We start from the raw sequence: 22,410 nt of genomic DNA on the forward strand, positions 1-22,410 counted from the left end.
TCCTGTGTATGGAAGTGTTCTTGTGTGTGATGGACCATTTTCCCATTGTTGGATATGGAGTTGTATTACTTAGTTCTCAGAGTGTTTGTAAAGACATCCTCAATTACAACCGCAAATTACAAAAGCAGAATTAGGCCATTCAACCCACATGACGTGTCAGCCATCCTGTCATGATTAATTGTTTTAACCCTCAATCCCTTTCTTCTGCCTTTACACAGCAATGTTTGACACCCTCATTAATCAAGAACCTACCTACCTCTGCTTTAAATATACACAATGACATTGCCTCCACTGCCATTTGTGGCAATGAATTCCACAGATTCACTATACCCTGACTAGCGAAGTCCTCCTCATCTGTTTTAATAGGACACCCCTCTATTCGGAGACTGTCCCTTCTGGTCCTAGACTTGCCACTATCGGAAGCATCCTCTCACCATCTCCTCTATCTCGGCCTTTCGACAGAATGCAGTGAGCTCACCCCCTCCCATTCTGCTAATCACCATCGAGAACAGACCCAGAATCATCACACTTTCCTCTTATGTTAACCCTCTCACTCCCGGTATCATTCTCGTGAACCTCTTCTGGAACATCTCCAATGCCAGCCCATATTTTCTTAGAGAAGGGGCCCAAAACTGGTCACTATGCTCCATGGCCCCAAATATAGTAAGATGTAGTTTTAAGGTTGATGTGTGTGAGTGGGGACGAATGTAGTGTGGAGTGGGCAGGGGTGCAGCTTATAAGAGTTGGCAAGTTTGATTTACACAGAATATGGTGAGTGCATTAAGACACACTGTGCTGTTGTTTCTTTAAGTTCTAAGAAAAGTTTTGGGCCTATATCTCCAAAAAGATGTGCTTTCATTGGAGAGAGTCCAGAGGAGGTTCACGAGGAGGATTCTGGGAATGAAGGGGTTAACATATGAGCTGTGTTTGGCAGCTTTCTGCCTGTACTCACTGGAATTTAGAAGGATGCGAGCAGATCTCATTGAAACCTAACGAATGTTGAAAGGACTATATAGTGTGGATGTAGAGAGGATGTTTCCTCTGTAGCAGCTAACCAGAGCTAAAAGGCACAGTCTCTAAACTGAAGGGTGACCTTTTAGAACAGAGATAAGGAGGAATTTTTTAGCCAGAGTATAAACCTGTGGGATTCTCTGCCACAGACTGCGGTGGAGGCAGAGACCGTGGGCATATTTAAAGCAAAAGGTGATTGTTTCCTGCTCGGTCAGGGCATCAAATGATTTGGTGAGAAGGCAAGTGTATCCGGATCAGCCTTGATGGAATGACGGGGCAGACTCAATGGGCTGAATGGTCTAATTCTGCTCCTATTATCTAATGATGAAGTGAAGTTGATGAAGTCATTCCCTTTGGTTCATGAGCCTGATGCTTGAGGGGTAATAAGTATTCCTGACCCTCGTTCTGTCAGTCCTGAGACCCCTGTACCTTCTTCTCAATGGCAGCAGTGAGAGGGAGCATGTCCTGGGTGATTGGGGTCCCTGATGACAGATGCTACTTTCCTGCATCAGCCTCCTGTGTAGATGTGTTCAATAGTGGGGAAGGCTGTACCCGTGAAGGACTCTGTCGTCTCCATTACATTTGTATGATTTTCCGTTCAAGGGCATTGGTGTTTCCATGTCAGGCTGTGATGCACCCAGTCAATGTACTCTCCACCACACATCTGTAGAAGTTTGCCGACGTTTTAGATGTCGTGCCGAATCTTCGCAAACTCATAAAGAACAAAGAACAATGCAGCACAGTACAGGCCATTCAGCCCACAATGTTCTGCCAGCCTTTAAACCCTGCCTCCCATATAACCCTCCACCTTAAGTTCCTCCATATACCTGTCTAGTAGTCTCTTAAACTTCACTAGTGTATCTGCCTCCACCACTGACTCAGGCAGTGCATTCCACGCACCAACCACTCTGAGTGAAAAACCTTCCTCTAATATCCCCCTTGAACTTCCCTCCCCTTACCTTAAAGCCATGTCCTCTTGTACTGAGCAGGGGTGCCCTGGGGAAGAGGCGCTGACTGTCCACTCTGCCTATTCCTCTAAATATCTTGTATAGAAGTAGAGGTGCCTTGCAATTGCACATAGGTGGCGGGTCCAGGGCCGATTCTCGGAAATAAAAACACGGAGGAATTTAGAGTTGCTGACCCTCTCCACCTCTGACCCTCCCATGAGTACTCGCTTGTGGATCTCTGTGTTCCTCCTTCAGAAGTCAACACTCAGCTCCTTGGTCTTGCTGACATTGAGTGAGAGGTTTGTGTTACAGCAGCACTCAGCCAGATTTTCAGTCTCCATCTTATATGCTGATTGGCCACCGCCTTTGATTCAGCCGGTGACAGCGGTGTCGTCAGCACACTTGAATATCGCACTGAAGCTGTGCTGAGCCACACAGTCATGAGTGCAAAGCGAGTAGAGCAGGGGACTGAGCACACAGCTTCGTGATGCACCTGTGCTGATGGAGACCGCGGAGGGGTTGTTGTTGCCGATCCAGAATGACTGAGCTCTGCAAGTGACGACATCGAGAATGGAAGTCAAGATAACTCTCTCTCCGGAGGCTGAAGAGAGATGGCCTACGCACAGCAATACTTACACCCTTCTACAGATGTGAAATAAAGAGCATCCTAACATGTTGCACGACTGCATGGTATGGAAACTGCAGGGCCCCCACCACCTGTCGCATTCCTTCTCGGCCACCCCTCCCTCGACACTCCACCCTCGCCATTTCAAACATACTTTGCTCCTGCCAGATTCACAAACTCACTTTCCGCTTCATGCTGTCAAACACAGTGCTGTGCTAAAGTCTTCAGCATCCCAGGTATAAGACTTTTGCACGCTACAGTATCTCAATGTTATAAGACTGTTGATAATTGTAAGTTTAGATGGTTTCTTGATCTCACAATTCACCCTGTCATGGAGTCGCACTTCCTGGTCTGCCATATAATAGAAACGTAGAAAACCTACAGCACAATACAGGCCCTTCGGCCCACAAAGTTGTGCCGAACATGTCCCTACCTTAGAAGTTACTGGATTACTAGGCTTACTCTGTTTTCCCAAGCTCCATGTACCTATCCAAAAGTCCCTTAAAAGACCCTATCGTATCCATCTCCACCACCGTTGCCAGCAGCCCATTCTGTTGGTTCGGAAGTCCATTTAATATATTTTCACACTGCAATGAACTGAACCTTTAGTGTTAATCTGCTTGAAGCCTTTCCATCACAAGATGAAAAGAAAACCCCAGTTCAGTGAGTTATACTCGGCAGAACATTGTGACACAGTAATTAGGGATCATTGCTTTATCAGAGGCGTCATTTGTTGGAAAATAACTAACATGCATTTGAATATCCTACCACTAAACATACGTATCTTTAGCTCCCCCCCCCCCCCCCGCCTCCAGCGCTTTCTGTAGGGATCGTTCCCTCCCCACTAATCTCACTCCTGGCGCTTATTCCTGTAAGACTGGCAAATGATACTTAAAGGGTTGATGGTGGATATGCAATGGCAAGCATTTAAAGATCGCATGGATAAACTACAGCAAGTGTTCAGCCCAGTTTGGCAAAAGAATAAACCATGGAAGGTAGTGCACCCGTGGCTGACAAGGGAAATTAGGGATAGTATCAAGTCCAAAGAAGAAACATACAAATTAACCAGAAAAAGCGGCACATCTGAGGACTGGGAGAAATTCAGAGACCAGCAGAGGAGGACAAAGGGCTTAATTAGGAAAGGGAAAAAAAAGATTATGAGAGAAAGCTGGCAGGGAACATAAAAACTGACTGTAAAATCTTTTATAGATATGTGAAAAGAAAAAGATTGGTTAAGACAAATGTAGGTCCCTTACAGTCAGAAACAGGCGAATTGATCATGGGGAACAAGGACATGGCAGACCAATTGAATAACTACTTTGGTTCTGTCTTCACTAAGGAGGACGTAAATAATCTTCCAGAAATAGTAGGGGGCCGAGGGTCTAGTGAGATGGAGGAACTGAGGGAAATACATGTTAGTAGGGAAGTGGTGTTGGGTAAATTGAAGGGATTAAAGGCAGATAAATCCCCAGGGCCAGATGGTCTGCATCCCAGAGTGCTTAAGGAAGTAGCCCAAGAAATAGTGGATGCATTACTGATAATTTTTCAAAACTCTTTAGATCCTGGATTAGCTCCTGAGGATTGGAGGGCGGCTAATGTAACCCCACTTTTTAAAAAAGGGAGAGAGAAACTGGGGAATTATAGACCGGTTAGCCTGACATCAGTGGTGGGGAAAATGCTAGAGTCGGTTATCAAAGATGTGATAACAGCACATTTGGAAAGAGGTGAAATCATCAGATAAAGTCAGCATGGATTTGTGAAAGGAAAATCATGCCTGACGAATCTTATAGAATTTTTTGGAGATGTAACTAGTAGAGTGGATAGGGGAGAACCAGTGGATGTGGTATATTTGGATTTTCAAAAGGTTTTTGACAAGGTCCCACACAGGAGATTAGTGTGCAAACTTAAAGCACACGGTATTGGGGGTATGGTACCGATGTGGATAGAGAATTGGTTGGCAGACAGGAAGCAAAGAGTGGAAATAAATGGGACCTTTACAGAATGGCAGGCAGTGACTAGTGGGGTACCGCAAGGCTCAGTGCTGGGACCCCAGTTGTTTACAATATGTATTAATGATTTAGGCGAGGGAATTAAATGCAGCATCTCCAAGTTTGCGGATGACACGAAGCTGGGCAGCAGTGTTAGCTGTGAGGAGGATGCCAAGAGGATGCAGGGTGACTTGGATAGGTTAGGTGAGAGGGCAAATTCATGGCAGATGCAATTTAATGTGGATAAATGTGCAGTTATCCACTTTGGTGGCAAGAACAGGAAAACAGATTATTATCTGAATGGTGGCCGATTAGGAAAAGGGGAGGTGCAACGAGACCTGGGTGTCATTGTACACCAGTCCTTGAAAGTGGGCATACAGGTACAGCAAGTGAAAAAGGCAAATGGTATGTTGGCATTCATAGCAAGAGGATTCGAGTACAGGGGCAGGGGGGTTCTATTGTAGTTGTACAAGGCCTTGGTGAGACCACACCTGGAGTATTGTGAGCAGTTTTGGTCCCCTAATCTGAGGAAAGACATTCTTGCAATAGAGGGAGTAAAGAGAAGGTTCACCAGATTGATTCCTGGGATGGCAGGACTTTCATATGAAGAAAGACTGGATCGACTAGGCTTATACTCACTGGAATTTAGAAGATTGAGGGGGGGATCTTATTTAAACATATACAATTCTAAAGGGATTGGACAGGCTAGATGCAGGAAGATTGTTCCCGATGTTGGGAAAGTCCAGAACGAGGGGTCACAGTTTAAGGATAAAGGGGAAGCCTTTTAGGACCGAGATGAGGAAAAACTTCTTCACACAGAGAGTGGTGAATCTGTGGAATTCTCTGCCACAGGAAACAGTTGAGGCCAGTTCATTGGCTATATTTAAGAGGAAGTTAGATATGGCCCTTGTGGCTAAAGGGATCCAGGGGTATGGAGCGAAAGCAGGTACAGGGTTCTGAGTTGGATGATCAGCCATGATCATACTGAATGGCGGTGCAGGCTCAAAGGGCCAAATGGCCTACTCCTGCACCTATTTTCTAAGTTTCTTATTCACGGGACAGACTCAGACACAGGATAGAAAGCATTGAGCCTGGAATCCTCCTTAGGAACAGGACGGAGTCGGGACTCTTCTTGACCCTTCTAGGGTACAGGGCCGGGACCCCTTTTAAACACAGGACATGGATACGGAGACCACACAACGATAGACGGTACTATAACTGGGCACAAGTTTGCTCCAAGCAGCGGGAGCTCTTGACTCACCCTGGCGGGTTAACCTTGCCGGACCTGCTCGGGCAAGGGAAGGCGGCTTGCTGGTCCTTCCTTCGGGAGGAGACTTGGCTTGCTCCGGCAGGAAACCTAGTTGGCTCCGGATAGATGACTTTGACTCGCACCAGCTTCGTTAACGCTCACTCGCTGAACGGCTGAAGCCGGAAACTTATAAACTGCCGGTTCGGTCGCGAGTAAATTGCCTTTAATCACCAAGCCCAAGGGACACGGGAAAACAAGGAATTAAAGGGAAAGAAGGATCCAACGGTCGGATCGTAACACAGACAAGGTAAATTTAAAGGGAACCCAATCCGGACCATGACAGTATCCGCCCCCCCAATGGGAGCCTCCAGGCGACCAACAGGTTTGCCCGTATTATCAATGACCCGGGTGGTGAAGGGGGTTTTGGTCGGCGGGCAAAACAGAACAACACCTTGACCTTATATAACTGACGTATTTACCCCATCCCCCTAAACTGATAACTGGGACTTTGAGTCACTATCTTGAATTTCTAAATTGCACTCTGTGCGGGATTCTGGCTAACGGGAGTTTGAATAAACAGTGTTTGTGTCTGCTGGGTCCATGTTCGGCGAGAGCGCTCTGTCACAATGTAGGGGCAAGGCTGCTGGGGAAGGACCCTGACGCACCATCAATAACTCCCGGAGACTGGAAGTGAACGATAGGCTTTTATTAGCATCAAAAAGGGAGCACGACATCTCGGAGACTGAGGGAGGAGCAGTGCCCCAATCGCCTCTATACAGGGGTCTGTGGGAGGAGCCACAGGAGCAGTCAGCAGAGGGGCGTGTCCAGACAGGTATACATAGTTTACCACATTCACCCCTCCTTTGTTTTAAAAGAGAGTCCCCACAGGGCGAAGTTTCTTACAAGTATATTTACAGGTTAAGTCTATCAGGCGGTCGAGTCTGTCGCTGCGATCTACGTAGCACCGGTGGTGATTGCACCGGTGATGGTGGTTATGCTGGCTCCGGACTGACTTGAGGTGCCAGCCCCGTTGGGCATCAGTAACCCCTCACCGAGTGCATGGCGCCCGGTATGGGAGTGTCGTGAGGAGTCTGTGTAGGGCTGGGCGTGCATGGTGTCTCGTGGGTATATACATCGGTGGGTAAGGGGTTCATAGTCACCGTGGAGTGTTCGGGGTAGGGGTCTGGTGCTCCTGTGGGTGCCAGGTCGCGGATGGAGACCCTGTCCTCCAGCCCATCAGGTAAGACCACGTAGGCATACTGGGGGTTTGCATGTAGAAGGTGAACCCTCTCGACCAGCGGGGAGTATTTATTGCTCCTCGCATGTTTCCGGAGCAGCACTGGCCCTGGGGACGCCAGCCAAGCCGGTAGGGTGGTCCCAGTGGCAGACTTCCTGGGAAAAGAAAAGAGTCGCTCATGAGGGGTGGCATTGGTGGACGTGCATAACAGGGAGCGGATGGAGTGGAGCGCCTCGGGGAGGACCTCCTGCCAGCGAGAGACCGGCAATCCCTTTGACCTAAGGGCTAAGAGTGTGGCCTTCCACACCGTGGCATTCTCCCTCTCCACCTGTCCATTCTCCCGGGGATTATAGCTCGTGGTCCTACTAGTAGCAATACCCCTAGCCAGCAGGTTTGGCGCAGCTCGTCACTCATAAACGAGGACCCTCTATCACTGTGGATATAGCAGGAATATCCACAGAGTGAAGAGCTGGCGCAGGGCTTTTATGACGGATGTGGCAGAGGTATCGGGGCAGGGGATGGCAAAGGGGAACCGCAAGTACTCGTCGATTATGTTAAGAAAGTACACATTGCGGTCGGTGGAGGGAAGGGGGCCCTTAAAGTCGACACTCAGTTGCTCAAAGGGGCGGGTGGCCTCGATAAGTTGTGCCTTTTCAGGATGGCAGAAGTGCGGTTTGCACTCAGCGCAGACTTGGCAGTCCCTGGTCATCGTCCTGATTTCCTCAAGGGAGTGAGGCAGGTTCTGGGCCTTCACGAAATGGTGAAGCCGGGTGATCCCCGGGTGGCAAAGATCTGCATGGAGGGCGCATAGCTGGTCGAGCTGCGCGCTGGCACATGCTCCCCGGGATAGGGCATCAGGGGGCTCATTGAGCCTGCCAGGCTGGTACAGGATGTCATAGTTGTAGGTGCAGAGTTCGATTCTCCATCTCAAAATTTTATCATTTTTGATTTTGCCCAGCTGTTGGTTGCTGAACATGAACACAACTGAGCGCTGGTTGGTCAGCAAGGTGAACCTTTTGCCAGCCAGATAGTGCCTCCAGTGCCTAATAGCTTCCACTATGGCCTGGGCTTCTTTCTCCACCACGGAGTGCCGAATTTCAGGGCCTTGAAGGGTATGACAGAAGAATGATACCGGCCTTCCTGCCTGATTGAGGGTAGCAGCCAGCGCGAAGTCGGAGGCGTCACTCTCTACTTGGAAGGGAATAGTCTCGACCACCGCATGCATCGTTGCTTTGGCAATGTCCCCTTTAATGCGGCTGAAGGCCGCGCGGGCCTCGGCTGAGAGGGGAAATGTGGTAGACTTGACTGGGGGCGGGCCTTGTCTGCGTAGTGAGGGACCCATTGGGCGTAATCGGAAAAGAAGCCCAGGCACTGTTTGAGGGCTCTGAGGGTGGTGGGAAGAGGGAGTTCCAACAGGGGGTGCATAGGGTAGGGGTCAGGGCCAATGACTCTGTTCTCCACGACATACCCAAGGATAGCAAGTTGGGTGGTTCCGAATACACACTTGTCCCTGTTATAGGTAAGGTTAAGAGCTTTGGCCATTTGGAAAAATCGTTGGAGGTTAGTGTCAAGATCCTGCCAGTTGTGACCGCAGATGGTGATGTTATCCAGATATGGGAACGTGGCCTTCAGTTGGCACTGGTCCACCATCCAGTCCATTTCCCTCTGGAAGACAGGGACACCATTTGTGACACCAAATGGGACGCGCAGGAAGTGATAGAGCCTGCTGCCTGCCTCGAAGGCGGTGTAGGGGCGATCCTCTGGGCGGATGGGGAGCTGGTGATAAGCGGATTTTAGGTCTATGGTCGAGTACACCTTGTACTGAGCTATCTGATTGACCATATCCGCGATGCGGGGTAGGGGGTACGCGTCAAGCTGCGTGAACCTTTTGATGGTCTGGCTATAGTCCATGACCATCCTATTTTTCTGCCCGGTCCAAACAACGACCACCTGGGCCCTCCAAGGACTTGTGCTTGGCTCAATGATCCCCTCCCTGAGCAGCCGCTGCACCTCTGACTGAATGAAGGCCCAGTCCCCCGCGCTGTACCTCCTGCTTTTAGTTGCCACAGGTTTACAGTCGGGGGTCAGGTTGGCGAACAGCGGTGGGGGAGGGATCTTGAGGGTGGAGAGGCTACATGTGGTGTCTGTAGCGCGGCTGTTGGCATGGTGTTGGGTGGGATGTGTGGCTCGGTGTGTGTGTGTGTGGTCAGTAGCGGGGTATATGACGAAGTCCACAGAACTGAGGATTTCTGACAGTGATTGGTGGGAGGGGCCCGTCATACTCCATTGTCACACTTTTCAGGTGGCTCTGGAAGTCGAGCCCCAATAGCACAGGGGCACACAGTTGAGGCATGACCAATAACGCAAAGTCCCGATATTCTGTGCCCTGCACCACCAGTGTCGCTACACAACCCCCCCGGATGTCTGTGGAATGCGATCCAGAAGCCATGATGACCCTCTGGCTTACCGGCCGTGTCACAAGTCTGCAGCGTTGCACCGTGTCCGGGTGAATAAAACTCTCAGTGCTGCCCGTGTCAAACAGGCAGCTAGTCCTGTGTCCCTCCACCAGGATGTCCATCATTGACCTTGCAAGCTGGTGTGGAGCACTTTGGTCGAGGGTCACGGAGGCCAGAGTTGAATTGCCGTCTAGGTGCCCCTTAAGCACCCGTGGGTCGGAGGCGGGGCGAGGTGGCGCCGACATAGATGGCCGCCCCCATGCCTCGCACGTGGTGGGCGGGCAAGATGGCGACCCCCATGCCTCGCACGCGGTGCTGCTCGACCCCACTCGCGGTTTGGTCTTACAGGCCTTGGCGAAGTGGCCTTTCTTTCTGCAGCTGGAGCAGGTCGCTTCTTGGGCCGGGCAGCGTTTTCGGGGGTACTTTTGGAGTCCGCAGAAGTAACACTGCGCGGACTTGCAACTGGCAGCAGCCGAGGTCGATTCGCCAGCGGGTTGCGGGGTCTGCAGTGTCCATGAGGCCAGCGGGAGATCGCGCGCCTGGACAGTGTCAGCATTGTGCAGAATGGCCTCCAGCGTGTCGACCAGCTCGATCGCCGAATGTAAGGTAAGATTGGTGTGTCCCAGCAGCCACTGGCACACGTACACTGACCTGATCCCCGTAACGAAGGGTCTCTTACTAGCAGCTCCGCATGCTGTTACGCCGTCAGTCCCCTGCAGTCGTGGGCCCGCAAGAGTGTCTGTAGGGCCCGGACAAACTCAGCGCTCGACTCTCCGGCCCACTACCGCCGTGTCACTAAGCGATGTCTTGCATAGACAGTGTTCACCAGCTGCCGGTTTTGCCTTTTGAGGGCATCCATCACACCCCGGTAGTCCGTTTGGTCTCTGATCATGGAGTAGACCCTTGGACTGACCCTGGAGAGGAGAACCCTGCTCATCGTGGCAGGATTGGTCACGTGAATCTCCTCCAGGTACGATTCGAAGCTTGCTAGCCAGAGTTCGAAAGCGTCGCCGGCTTCCTGGGATTGAGGGGCGACATCCAATCTGTTGGGTCGTAAAATGCTCTCCATGTTTTAAAATTGCTACTAATAAAATTGATGCACCATCAATAACTCTCGGAGACTGGAAGTGAACGATAGGCTTTTATTAGCAGCAAAAGGGAGCACAACATCTCGGAGACTGAGGGAGGAGCAGTGACCCAATCGCCTCTATAAAGGGGTCTGTGGGAGGAGCCACAGGATCAGTCAGCAGAGGGACGTGTCCAGACAGGTATACATAGTTTACCACAGACCCAAATGCAGGGCACAAACAAAGAATGTTTGCGTGCTCGCAATGCAGATTACAAATTTTTATCAATGCACGATAGAAAGCATTGGATATATAATGCCTTGCTATGGCAATTATTCTGCCCGAAACCATAAGAATCCGTAGACACAGCTCAGTACATCTCAGGAACCAGCTTCCCCTCTGCAGACTTTGTCTCGGTAAAGAGCCAGCATAACCAAACAGCCCGAATACCCCGGAGGTCCTCTCATCTGTCCTCTCCAGATGCCAGAGCCTGAAAACACCGACCACCAGGCTCAAGGTCAGCTTCGATGGGACATTTCAATGGACCTATTGTGAAATAAGCCTCTTGCCCTTACAACAGTTGAACAGTACAGCACATAAGCAGGCCAATCGGTCCATCTAGTCTATGCTGAACAATTATGCTGCCTAGTCCCATGTAAATTCAGTAGTACCAGAGCCCTTCACACCCCTCACATCCGCATAAGGGGGTGAAATCAACCCCGCATCTGCTACTTACGCTGGCAGTCCATCCACGTTCTCACCACATACTGAGTAAAAAACACTCCCTCATATTCACTCTTAACATTTCACCCTTCACCCGGTATCCTGACGTCTAGTTCTGATCGCGCTCATCCTCAGGGGGAAAGGCCTCCTTGCATTTACCCTATCCAGAACACTTGGAATTTCACAGATCCTGGAAATCGAAAGCAGCATGCACAAAATGCAGGAGGAACACAGCAGGACAGGCATCGTCCGTGAAAATGAACAAACCGTCGGCATTTCGGGACGGGAATGGAAGGCTCCAGAATGAACATGTGGATTGAGGGGAAGAAGGATAACTGGAAAGTAATAGGTGAAGCGAGGTGGGTGGGAAAGACAAAGGGCAGGAGATGAGGGTATCTGACAGGAGGGGAGAGTGAACCATAAGAGACAGGGAAGGAGAAAGGGCACCAGGGGTAAGTGATAGATAAGTTGAGAAGAGGTAAGAGTTCCGATTGGGGAATAGAAGAACAGGGATGGGGGAATTTTTGTACCGGAAGGAGAAATCAGTATTCATTCCATTAGGTTGGAGGCTTCCCAGACAGAATATAATGTGTTGCTCCTCACCTTGAGGGTGGCTTCATTGTGACAGAAAAGGAGGCCGTAGACTGAGATGTCAGAACGGGTTGGAAATCAGATTTCAAATGTTGTGTCACTTGGAGGTTCTGCTTTTGGCGGATGGATGGACCTTCTCTATTCCTCTCATAGCTTTGTATCGCTCCATCAAATGTCCTCTTATTCTCCTGTGCTTCAGAGAATAAGGTCCTAACGTCTGTAACTTTTCCCTGTAGCTCAGGTCCCCAAGATCAACACATCTCGTCACATTTTTGGGCACTCTTTCAAACTTATTGATACCTTGGCTGCAGGAGGGTGACCAGAAATGCACAAATACTCACTTACATCTGATACAACTTGAACATAACATGCCAATTCTTGTACTCAATACTTTGATTTATGAGGACCAACATGTCAAAATCTCTTTGGTCCTCAGGGTGTATCAATGTGATGTATTTTTGGATTTGTGATATTCTACTGCATCTGCCTCCAGAATGCCTGCATGTTGTTATGAAAAAAGATTTCTATATCATCACCTTCATTTTATATCACCCTACAGTATTTAATTTATGCATTTTACTTTGTTTATCTATGCATAATTCATTTGCAGATTTGAATTTGACCCACCCCTTATATTTTGCTCATCATGGGAATTAGTTTGGAGATATATGAGGGAGACAATGTAGCCAGGTTGAGATCACACAATGACAGATTTGGAGAATCGTGACAACCCCAGCCAGGCTTGACACTAATTACCACCATCCATAAACCCCTCAGCCCTGGGGAGGAGCAAAGCATTCCGTCAGAGCTGCCTTCACTTAACAATATTTGTTGGAATTCAGAATTTTGAGTGGCAACACGCGACAGTATTTTTTGCATCTTTGACCAGCGACCGATTGTGAGATCAGTAGCTTGAAGAGAGGGAATTTCACTCAGGCTCGCTAACGGTGTAGAAAAGACCACAAGTCACAGTAGTTTATTTGCAGCTCTGACTAAATAATTGATTAGCAAGTGCAAATTAAAGGAAGGCAGGGGCAAGCACAGCAGTGATTGTCGGAGTGGACAGAGTCAGAGTGGTGATCCTGAGGCTTTATCTCTTCGAGGCCTCAGTCAGAAAAAGTGAAAAAGAAATGTTTCCCTCACCCCTTCTTTACATTAGCTCAGCTAGGGCAGTAGAGATTCCAGGCAGGGCAGTTGAATGGTCCTCTTGTGGGATGTGGGAAGGCAGGGTGTCCTTCAGTATCTCTGATCATTACAATTGTGACAAGTACAGCCAGCTGCAGCTTCTAACAATCCGTGTTAAGGAGTTGGAGTGGAATTGGATGAACTCTGGTCATTCGGAAGGCTGAAGGGATGATAGATAGGACATGTAGCGATGTAGTTACACACAAGGGCAAGGGCATAGGGAAGTGGGTGACAGTCAGGAAATAGAAAGGGGTTAAGGAGCCAGTGCAGAATACCCCTGTGGCCATCCCCCTGAAAATCAGGTATATTACTTTGGACACTATGGGGGTGGGGTGGGGGAGGAATATGACCTCGCAGTGGAAATTTGCAGTGGGCGTTTCTCTGTCACTGAGTTTGGCTCTGTCACCCAGAAGGGTTGTACGGAGAAAAGGCACCCTGTGTTGTTAGGGATTCGTTAGTTAGTGGAGCAGACAGGAGACTCTGTGGGCAAAAACAAGATTCCCGATGGTATGTGGCTTCCCGGCTGCCAGGTTCTGGGGCATCTCAGTTGGGAGAGTGAACACCCGGAGGTTGTGATCCATGCAGGTACCAAGGACGAGTGACGAGTTCTGCACAGGGGGTTCAGAAAGTTAATTGCTAAGTTAAAGGGCAGGACCTCCAAGGTTGAGATCCTAGGATTGGTATTCGTGTCATGGGCTAGTGACACCAGAACTAGATGATTATATAGTTTAACACATAGGTAAGGAGTTGATGTAGGAGTGAAGGCATAACATTTTTGGATCACTGGGCTGTCTTCGAAGGAAAGTGGACTGGTATAGAAGGGAGGGTTGGCACCTAAACTGGTGTGGAACTTACATCCTAGCGGGAAGGATTGTTAATGGTGCACAGTGGTATTTAAACTAGAGTTGCAGTGGAATGGAAAATAGAGTGCCGGAACAATTAGTGGAGAGGTTGTGGAAACAGATGTTGAAAAACCTCAAAGTCGAGAATCAAAAAGTTCAGCATGGTGCGACTATGTCCTGAGCTGTGTATATTTCAATGCAAGAAATATCATAATATAGGTGGATGAGCTCAGGCTATGGATCAGATCCTGGAATCATGACACTGTAGCCATGAGAGAAACTTGGTTGCAGGAGGGGCAGAACTGGCACCCTAATATTCAGGGGTTTTGTTGTTTTAGACGTAACAGAGCGGGAAGGGTTAAAGGAGGAAGCGTGGAGTTACTAGTCAGAACAAATGTCACGGCAGCGGGACGTCAGGATAGACTGGTGAACTGGTCTAGAGAGGCGTTATGGGTGGAACTGAGAGATACGAAAGTTATGACCACGTTAATGGGGCGATATTACAGACCATCTGACAGTCTGCGGGATTTAGATGTAAAGAGATCGCAGACTGTTGCAATAAACATAAGGTTGGTATAGGAGGTGATTTTGCCTTTCCACTTATTGACTGGGGATCCCAGGCTATAAAAGGACTAGATGGGATAAAGTTTGTGTTCAAGAAAGTTACCTTCATCAGTACGTGGAAGTCCCAATGAGAGCGTGTGATAGGATCTGCTGTTAGGGAATGAGATAGGGCAGGTGACAGAAGTTTCTGTAGGGGAACACTGCATTTAGCCACCTTAAAGCCATTAGCTTGTTTCAAAGTATATATGCATAAAGATGGGTCTAGTTCAAGGATTGAGATTCTAAATTAGAGTAAGCCCAATGTTGATCATATCAGAAATTATCTGGCAAGTCTGGATTGGGACAGGGTATTTTATAGCAAATGTACACTTGGTAATTGAGAGGTGGGGGGGGGCTCAAAAGCGAACTTTTGAGAGCACAAAGACTGAATGTATCAGTCAGAATAAAAGGTAAAGAGAACACATGTATAGAATCTTGGTTTTGAAGGAATAATGAGGCCCGGGTGAAGAGAAAGAAAGAAGGTGCATAGCAGGTAAAGGCAGGAATGTCACGGTCCGGTCCGAAGTCCACATTCCGGTTCACGGTCCAGTCCGCGGACTCCGGACTCCAGGTCCTCCGGCAGTCCCTTGTTTTGGTTGGAATTAATCATAAGCATCTGATGCTCATCTTGGGGCTGGGTATATAAGTGGCCCTGGGATTGAGTGTGGTTGGGGGGTTGTCTTGTCAAGATTTCCTGGGAGCAAATGGCTGGTGGAAGGCTAGAACAGCCACTTGCCAGCTTTAGGCTGCGTTGGAGAACCGTGGCTTCTGGGAGTCTTGCTGTCAGTAGTCGGAGCTGTCATTGTGGTATGGATTCAGCTGTTTCCTGGGCCAGCTGGGTGGCCGTCAGCCTCTCCGAGCTAGGTAGGGATCTAGTTGTTTCTGTAGCCAGCTGAGGTTGATGGCCGTAACTGGGACTTGGAGCAACCCTGATGCAGAGATGGAACTGTCTGTCGTTCTTCGATGTTTGTCTCTTCCTGTCCTTGCCCTGTGGGGTCAGTCAGGCCATTCTGCCATTACCCTGTGGGATGATCTGTCTTGTTCTCTCCTCTGTGGGGTAAGTCAGGCCATTCTGCTGTTGCCCTGCAGGGGGAATCTGTCTTGCCTTGTCTTTGCCTCCGTCAGGTAAGTCCGGCTGTTCTGCCGTTATCAGATGGGTGGACCTGTCCCACCTTGGTGTGGAGTGAAAGTTGAGTCCTGGCTTGTCGAAGGATAAGTCCCGGCTCTGTGTCTATGTACTGTCCAATCTCACGTTAGTGTCTTGTTAAAGAGGAGTCCCGGCTTGTCGATGGATAAGCCCTGGCTTTATGTTGATGTACGGTTCCTAGTCTGCCTTCAAGACCCCAGCCTCAAGCTCCAAGAACCCAGGCCTCGTCATGTCTTCACCTGGTTTGGGGTCCAAGCCCAAGTCAAGACCCAGGTTCTGGGTTCTTGTCCAGTCTCGGGCTCGGAGTCCATGCCCAGGCTCCTTGTTCCCAGTCCCTCGTCCTGGTCCTGCTTCCCTAGCCTAGTCTGCGACCTGTCCTGTGTTTTAGTTTTGTCCCGTCCCGTTCCTAGTACTTCAGTGTCTGTGTCCTGCACTTGGGTCCATTCCCAACGCCCCCCGCGTGACAAGGAAGGAACAAGTGAGAAGTTTATGGAGTAGAAGTAATGCAAGAGACACATAAGCAAGTAATCAGGGAGGCTAAAAGAAGGCACGACGTTACTCTAGCAGGAACAGTGAAGCAAAATCCTAGGGGTTTTAGTGATATGTTAAAAGCAAAAGGATTGCAATGTACAAAATAGATCCTCTGGAGGGCAGATTGCTAATCACTCTGTGGAGCAAAAACAAATGGTGGAGATTTTAATTATTTTTTGCATCTGCATTTACTTGAGATGTGGACACAGATTCTATAGAAGTGAAGCAAAACACATTAACTTCATGGGTCCTGTACAGATTGCAGAGTAGGTGTTTGCTATCCTGAGGCAAATCAGGGTGGATAAATCCCCAGGGCCTTACAAGGTATTCCCTCGGACCCAAAGGGATGCAAATGCAGAAATTACCGGAGACCTAGCAGAGATATTTACATCATCATTAGTGTCAGGAAAGGTACCAGAGGAATGTAGGATACCTATGTTGTTCCACTGTTTTAAAAAAAGGCTCCAAATATTAACCAGCAAATTATAGTCCAGTGAGTCTGACATCAGTTGTGGGAAAGCTAAAGGAGGGTATTCTAAGGAGACCGGACATGTAAGTATTTTGATAGACATGGACTGATTAAGGTTAGTCAGCATGACTCCATGCATGGTAGGTTATATCTAATCAATTTGGTCGAGTCTTTTGAGGAAGTTACCGAAAAATTTGAAAAAGGCAAGGCATTGGATGTTGTCTACATGGACTTCAGTAAAGCCTTTGACAAAGTCCCACATGGGAGACTGGTCAAAATGGTACAGTCGCTGTCCATCCAAGATGATGTAGTAAATTGGATTTGAGGCAGATGGCAGAGAGTTGTAGTAGATGGTTAGCTCTCTGACTGGAGGTCTGTAGCTAGTGGAGTGCCGTAGGGTTCAGTGCCGGGACCTTTGTTGTGTCAGTGATCTGGTTGGTATTGTGGTTAACTGGATCAGCAAATTTGCGGATTACACCAAGAATGGGGTTGTAGTGGACAGTGGGGAAAGTAATCAGGGCTTGCAAAAAAGTCTTTGAAGATTCTGGGAATATTGGTCCATAATTCATTGAAAGTGTCACAGGTATAAAGGCTGTAAATAAGACTTCTGCTACATTGGCCTTCGTACATAAATGTATTGAGTACAGGAGATGGAATGTTATGTCGAGGTTGTATAAGTATTTGGTAAAGCCTAATTAGGCGTACTGTGTGCAGTTTTGGTCAACTACTTACAAGAGAGACGTAAATAAGGTTGAAAGAATACAGAGAAAATTTACAAAGGTATCGTCGGCTCTGGAGGACCTGGTTTATAAGGAAACATTGAACAGGTTACTTTATTACTTAGAATGTAGAAGATTGAGAGGAGACTTGATAGAGGTATACAACATTTTAAGGGTATAGACAGGGTTAATGTAAGCAGGCTTTTCCCACTGAGGTTCGGTGGGGCTACAACCACAGATCATGGGTTAAGGGTGAAAGGTGAATAGTTTAAGGGGTACATGAGGGGAAACTTCTTCACTCAGAGGGCTGTGAGTGTGTGGAACGAGCTGCCAGTACAAGTGGTGCATGCAACCGCGATTTCAATGTTTCAATGTTTCAGAGAGAAGTTTGGATCGGTACATGGATGCTGATGGCCCCGGTGCAACTCGAAAGGAATGAGCAGTTAAAATGGTTTCAGTATAGACTTGATGGGCCAAAGGGCCTGTTTCTGTGCTGTACTTCTCTATGACTCTGTGACTCTAATGGAGTAAAGATCCCTTAATATAGTTGTATGAGGGATTGTCAAGTGTTCATCTGGGGTATAATGTTCCCCGTCATGTGCATGTGTCCACGCACACACATCTTCTGCTACTGACACAGAGGAATTCAAACTGCGCTCAAGAGGTTGTCACCCTCTCCTTTGTTGGCATGTTAAGTATATTCCACGATCATACACAGTCACATTTCCTTTTCCAGTTTCTGAGGCGGACGGAGTTGACAACGTCGAGTTTACAATTATTTATTGCTTAGTTATATATATATCTATCTCCAGGGGCGTTTCAGAAGAATGATTCCTGGAATGAAAGGGTTAACGTATGAGGAGTATCTGACGGCTCTGGGCCTGCCGCTGGAGTTTAGAAAAATGGGGGGGGGGGATCCCATTGAAACTTATCGAATGTTGAAAGGCCTGCATAGAGTGGATGTGGAGAGTGTTCATATAGCGGGGGAGTCAAGAACCAGAGGGAACAGCCTCAGAAACCGGGACGTCCCTTAGAACGGAGATGAGGAGGAATTTATTTAGCCAGATGGTGGTGGATATGTGGAATACATTGACGTAGATGACTGCGGAGGTTTACGGCGAGATGACGGGAGAATGAGGTTGAGAGGGATAACTAATCAGCCATAATGGAATGGGGAGCAGACGTGTTGGGCCGAATGGACAGGTTTGCTCCTATATCTTATAATCTATGATCTGACTCCAGGCTAAACTTCCTGTTCTAATGTTTAATTCCTGTCACTGTGATCTCCACATTCTTAGTAATATCCTTTTCTTATTCCTTCACATACACGTTATCTTCCGTAGCTCCGTCAGGGTAAATCTGCTACATTATATGTATGTCTCGACACCTACAGATTTCAGTCAGTCTCTCCCCCTTTTCCTGAGTCTGGATTGACTTGTCTCACTTTCTCTTCAGGGACAGACACTTTTGCCGTGCTGATGTTGTGTCTCCCACTCGGACTGAAAACTCTCGGCTTTTTATTGATGGGCGCCGTTCTCTACTGTGATCTACTCGGGTACTGTATGTAATAATGCTGAAGGCTCATGCCGTGACGTGACTGTAATCCGATTCACTGGGACAGTCGGTAGGCGCTGGGACGTGATTCAAACACTTGAAGCGTCCCAGTCTTTAGTTGTCAACAAAATCTCGCTGCCCGATCGCTGTTTGTTGGAGCTCCGCAGAAATACTCATCAGAGTGACTACTTCAGAAGTGTTTGTAAGCTGTTTAGCGTTTTGAGATACCTTTTGGATTGAATGTACCCGCTAAATACCTACTGAATGAGAGACAAATGTGAGGATCTGCAGGAGGGATGGGTTAGGACGCCACAGTAGCGCAGCGGTTAGCACGATGCGATTACACATTGGGCGTCAGTTCGAAGTTCATTTCTGGCGTCCTTTGTTAGAAACTGTGTACGTTCTTCCCGTGTGCGGGTGGGTTTCCTCCAGCTGCTACGGTTTCCTCCCACAACCTAAAGACGTCAGCAGGTTAATTGTTAATTGTAAATCGTCCGGTGGTTAGGCTGGGATTACATCGGTGAGGTGCTAGGTGTCACGGCTCGGTGAGCTGGTAGGGACTGTTCAGCCCTGTGTCTGTAAACCATCACATAATAAATAATAGCTTGAGCTTAGAGAAGGCTGACAGCTCGGCACAACATCGTGGGCCGAAGGGCCTGTACTCTGCTGTAATGTTCTATGTTCTAACTACAAATCTAATCTCTGATGTGCACAAAATGTCACCCCGGACCTCCGCGGAAAAAGCAATACGGGAAAGTCTCGACTCCCGCCATCCCACGTGCACTGGGATCAGGGCACTCAGTCAACCCGGGGTGATTCTGCTCTTCTCTTTCTCCACAAAGCTCGCCCACGAGGCAAATCTCTCAGAGATCTGGCTCCTGACTGAATCTCTGCCATATCTCCCTTCACCGTAATCCAGTTTAAACTGTCGTCAAAACCGCTTCAAACATATTAACAATCGAAAAGTGATTCAACTCACGTAACTTTTTCTTATATTACTGATAATCACGTTCCTCCTTAATTTACAACCTTGATCCATTACAGAGTACGTTGCATTTACGTAGCACCTAGGATTTTTGTACCCACTTCCTTCTGTTACCGAATAATCCTCGGAAACCCAACACTCAATGTCTTTGTCCTAGAAATTGCATCACAGCCAGGATTACTTCACTCTGCCATTCATACAAAGACGTCCCTCTAGATCAGAGATTACCAGAAATTTCCTTACACCACAGGTGGCTGAATCTGTGGAACTTACTGTAATGAAACCCAATTTCCCTCGGGATCAATAAAGTATGTCTGTCTGTCTGTCTGTCTCGGTCAGGCAGAATCATACGGGATGAGGGCAGGAGAGTGTGGTTGATAGGGATAGTAAATTAACCACAGTCGAATGTCAGAGCAGAATAGAATGGCTGAATCTTCTATTTCTGCTCCTTTGTTTTATGGTCTTAATCTAAGAACCATACCATTCGATCAATACTATCCTGTAGCCTAAGGCCATTCGGCTTCCTAGCAACACCACTACCTATATTGCTGCGTTACCGTAAAGCTTCCAATTTGATGTGTACATGGGCTCAAAACCAGATTTGTGTCAAACGCTGACACTGATGATAAAATCTACCCTTTGGGAATTCCGTTCATGTCTCGATCCTATTCCCTTCCAAAATTATTAGTGAAGAGGGATGCCGGATTTGGTCTCATTGTACAACTGCCATGGATCACGTTAATTGATCTTGTTCTGTCCACAGAGGTGGACGTGACCGATCCACCAAGGGAGGCTGAGAAGACCAGTTTTCCAAACAGGTTCAGCAGACCCGGCCTCCTCGCTCCATATGTTTACCACCAGCCGGGTGTAGACATTTCTGTTCCCATTTCCAAATAGCTTTCTGATTTTCCAGTGTCTGTGTTTTCTGGTTCCATGCTCTCTGATATTTATCCTGTCCTGTTAGAATCTTACATGGTTCTATGAGTTCTTAGACATTCCTCTCAACTCCAGTGTCTATGGGGCCAACTCATTCAATCTCTCATCGGGCATCATTCCTGCTCCCTCTGGTTTCGTCATACACCTTCACTACATTCGCTCTCTGATAAATCATCCCAACAAAGACAAACTCCAAACTGCACAAACTCCAGATAGGTTCTCTCTAAGGCCCTGTACAGCTGCAGCAACATTCTTTCTTCTGTCCTCAAATCACCTTGCAATGAAGTTCAATGTAACATTTGCTTCCAAACTGTCACTGCTGAACTCCTGCTTTTAGCGTACAGGGACGTCCTGGCCTTCTCTCCGTTTCACCCTTCTGAAACAATCTGCATTCCCATAAGAATGTAAACATAGGATCAGAATTACGCCATTCCGCTCATCGAGTCGGCTCCGCCATTCCATCATGGCTAATCCCACTCTGCCCCATACACCTGCCTTCTCACCATATCCTTTGATGCCCTGACCGATCAACTTTCACCTTGTCTTGTCCATACATCACCAACCGCCGCCACTGGTGGTTTGGAACATGCAGGAGCAGTGTGTGGTTAAGTCCCTTGCTCAAGGACACATGCTTACATTCCTTCTTCATCTTTCCTGCCTATCGCCTCGGCTGAGGCTCGAACTAATGACCTTCAGATCGCTAGCCCAAAGCCTTAACCACTTCGCCACGCGCCTACACAAATATACACACGGACTTGGCCTCTACAGCAGTCAGTTGCAGAGAATTCCACAGATCCACTGATCTCTGGCTAAAAAAATTCCTCCTCACCTCTGTTCTAAAATGTCCCTCCTCAGTTTTGAGGCTGTGCCCTCGAGTTCTGCGAGGATGAGGAATTTTGCAGGAATGTGGCAAGTGCACATTCGGCGGATTGATGCAACACGTACCACACGCTGGAGGAACTCAGCAGGTCGGACAGAATCTGTGGAAACGAGCGTCAACGTTTCGGGCCGAGACCCTTCGTCAGGACTGAAGAGGGAGGGGGCAGGGGCCCTATAGAGAAGGTGAGGTGAGGGTGGGAAGGAGAAGGCTGGTAGGTGCCGGTGAAAATCCAGTAAGAGGAAAGGACAAAGGGTGGGGGAGGGGAAGCAGAGAGGCGATAGGCAGGAAAGGTGAAGAAGGAACATAAGGGGAAAGCTCTATGGGTAGTAGAAGGAGGCGGAACCATGAGGGAGGTGATAGGCAGCTGGAAGAGGAGTCAGAGTGAAAGTGGGATGGGGGAAGGGAGAGGGAGGGAATTACCAGAAGTTGGAGAATTCAATGTTCATACCAAGGGGCTGGAGACTACCCAGCTGGTATATGAGGTGTTGCTCCTCCAACCTGAGTTTGGCCTCTTCATGGCAGTAGAGGAGGCCATGTATGGACATATCCGAATGGGAATGTGAAGTAGAGTTGAAGTGGGTGGCAACCAGGAGATCCTGTTTCTTGTGGCAGATGGAACGCAGGTGCTCAATGAAGCGGTCCCCCAATCTGCGTCGGGTCTCTCC

The 22,410-nt window shown here is 48.3% G+C and overlaps 1 protein-coding gene across 2 annotated transcripts in view; it reads left to right on the forward strand.

Moving 5' to 3' along the window:
- Positions 1-22,410, forward strand: part of LOC140728888 (uncharacterized) — a 491,623-nt gene that overhangs the window by 373,230 nt on the left and 95,983 nt on the right. The gene's annotated exons all lie outside the window — the stretch shown is intronic.

Source organism: Hemitrygon akajei, chromosome 6, assembly GCF_048418815.1.
Source record: "Hemitrygon akajei chromosome 6, sHemAka1.3, whole genome shotgun sequence".
NCBI lineage: Eukaryota > Metazoa > Chordata > Chondrichthyes > Myliobatiformes > Dasyatidae > Hemitrygon > Hemitrygon akajei.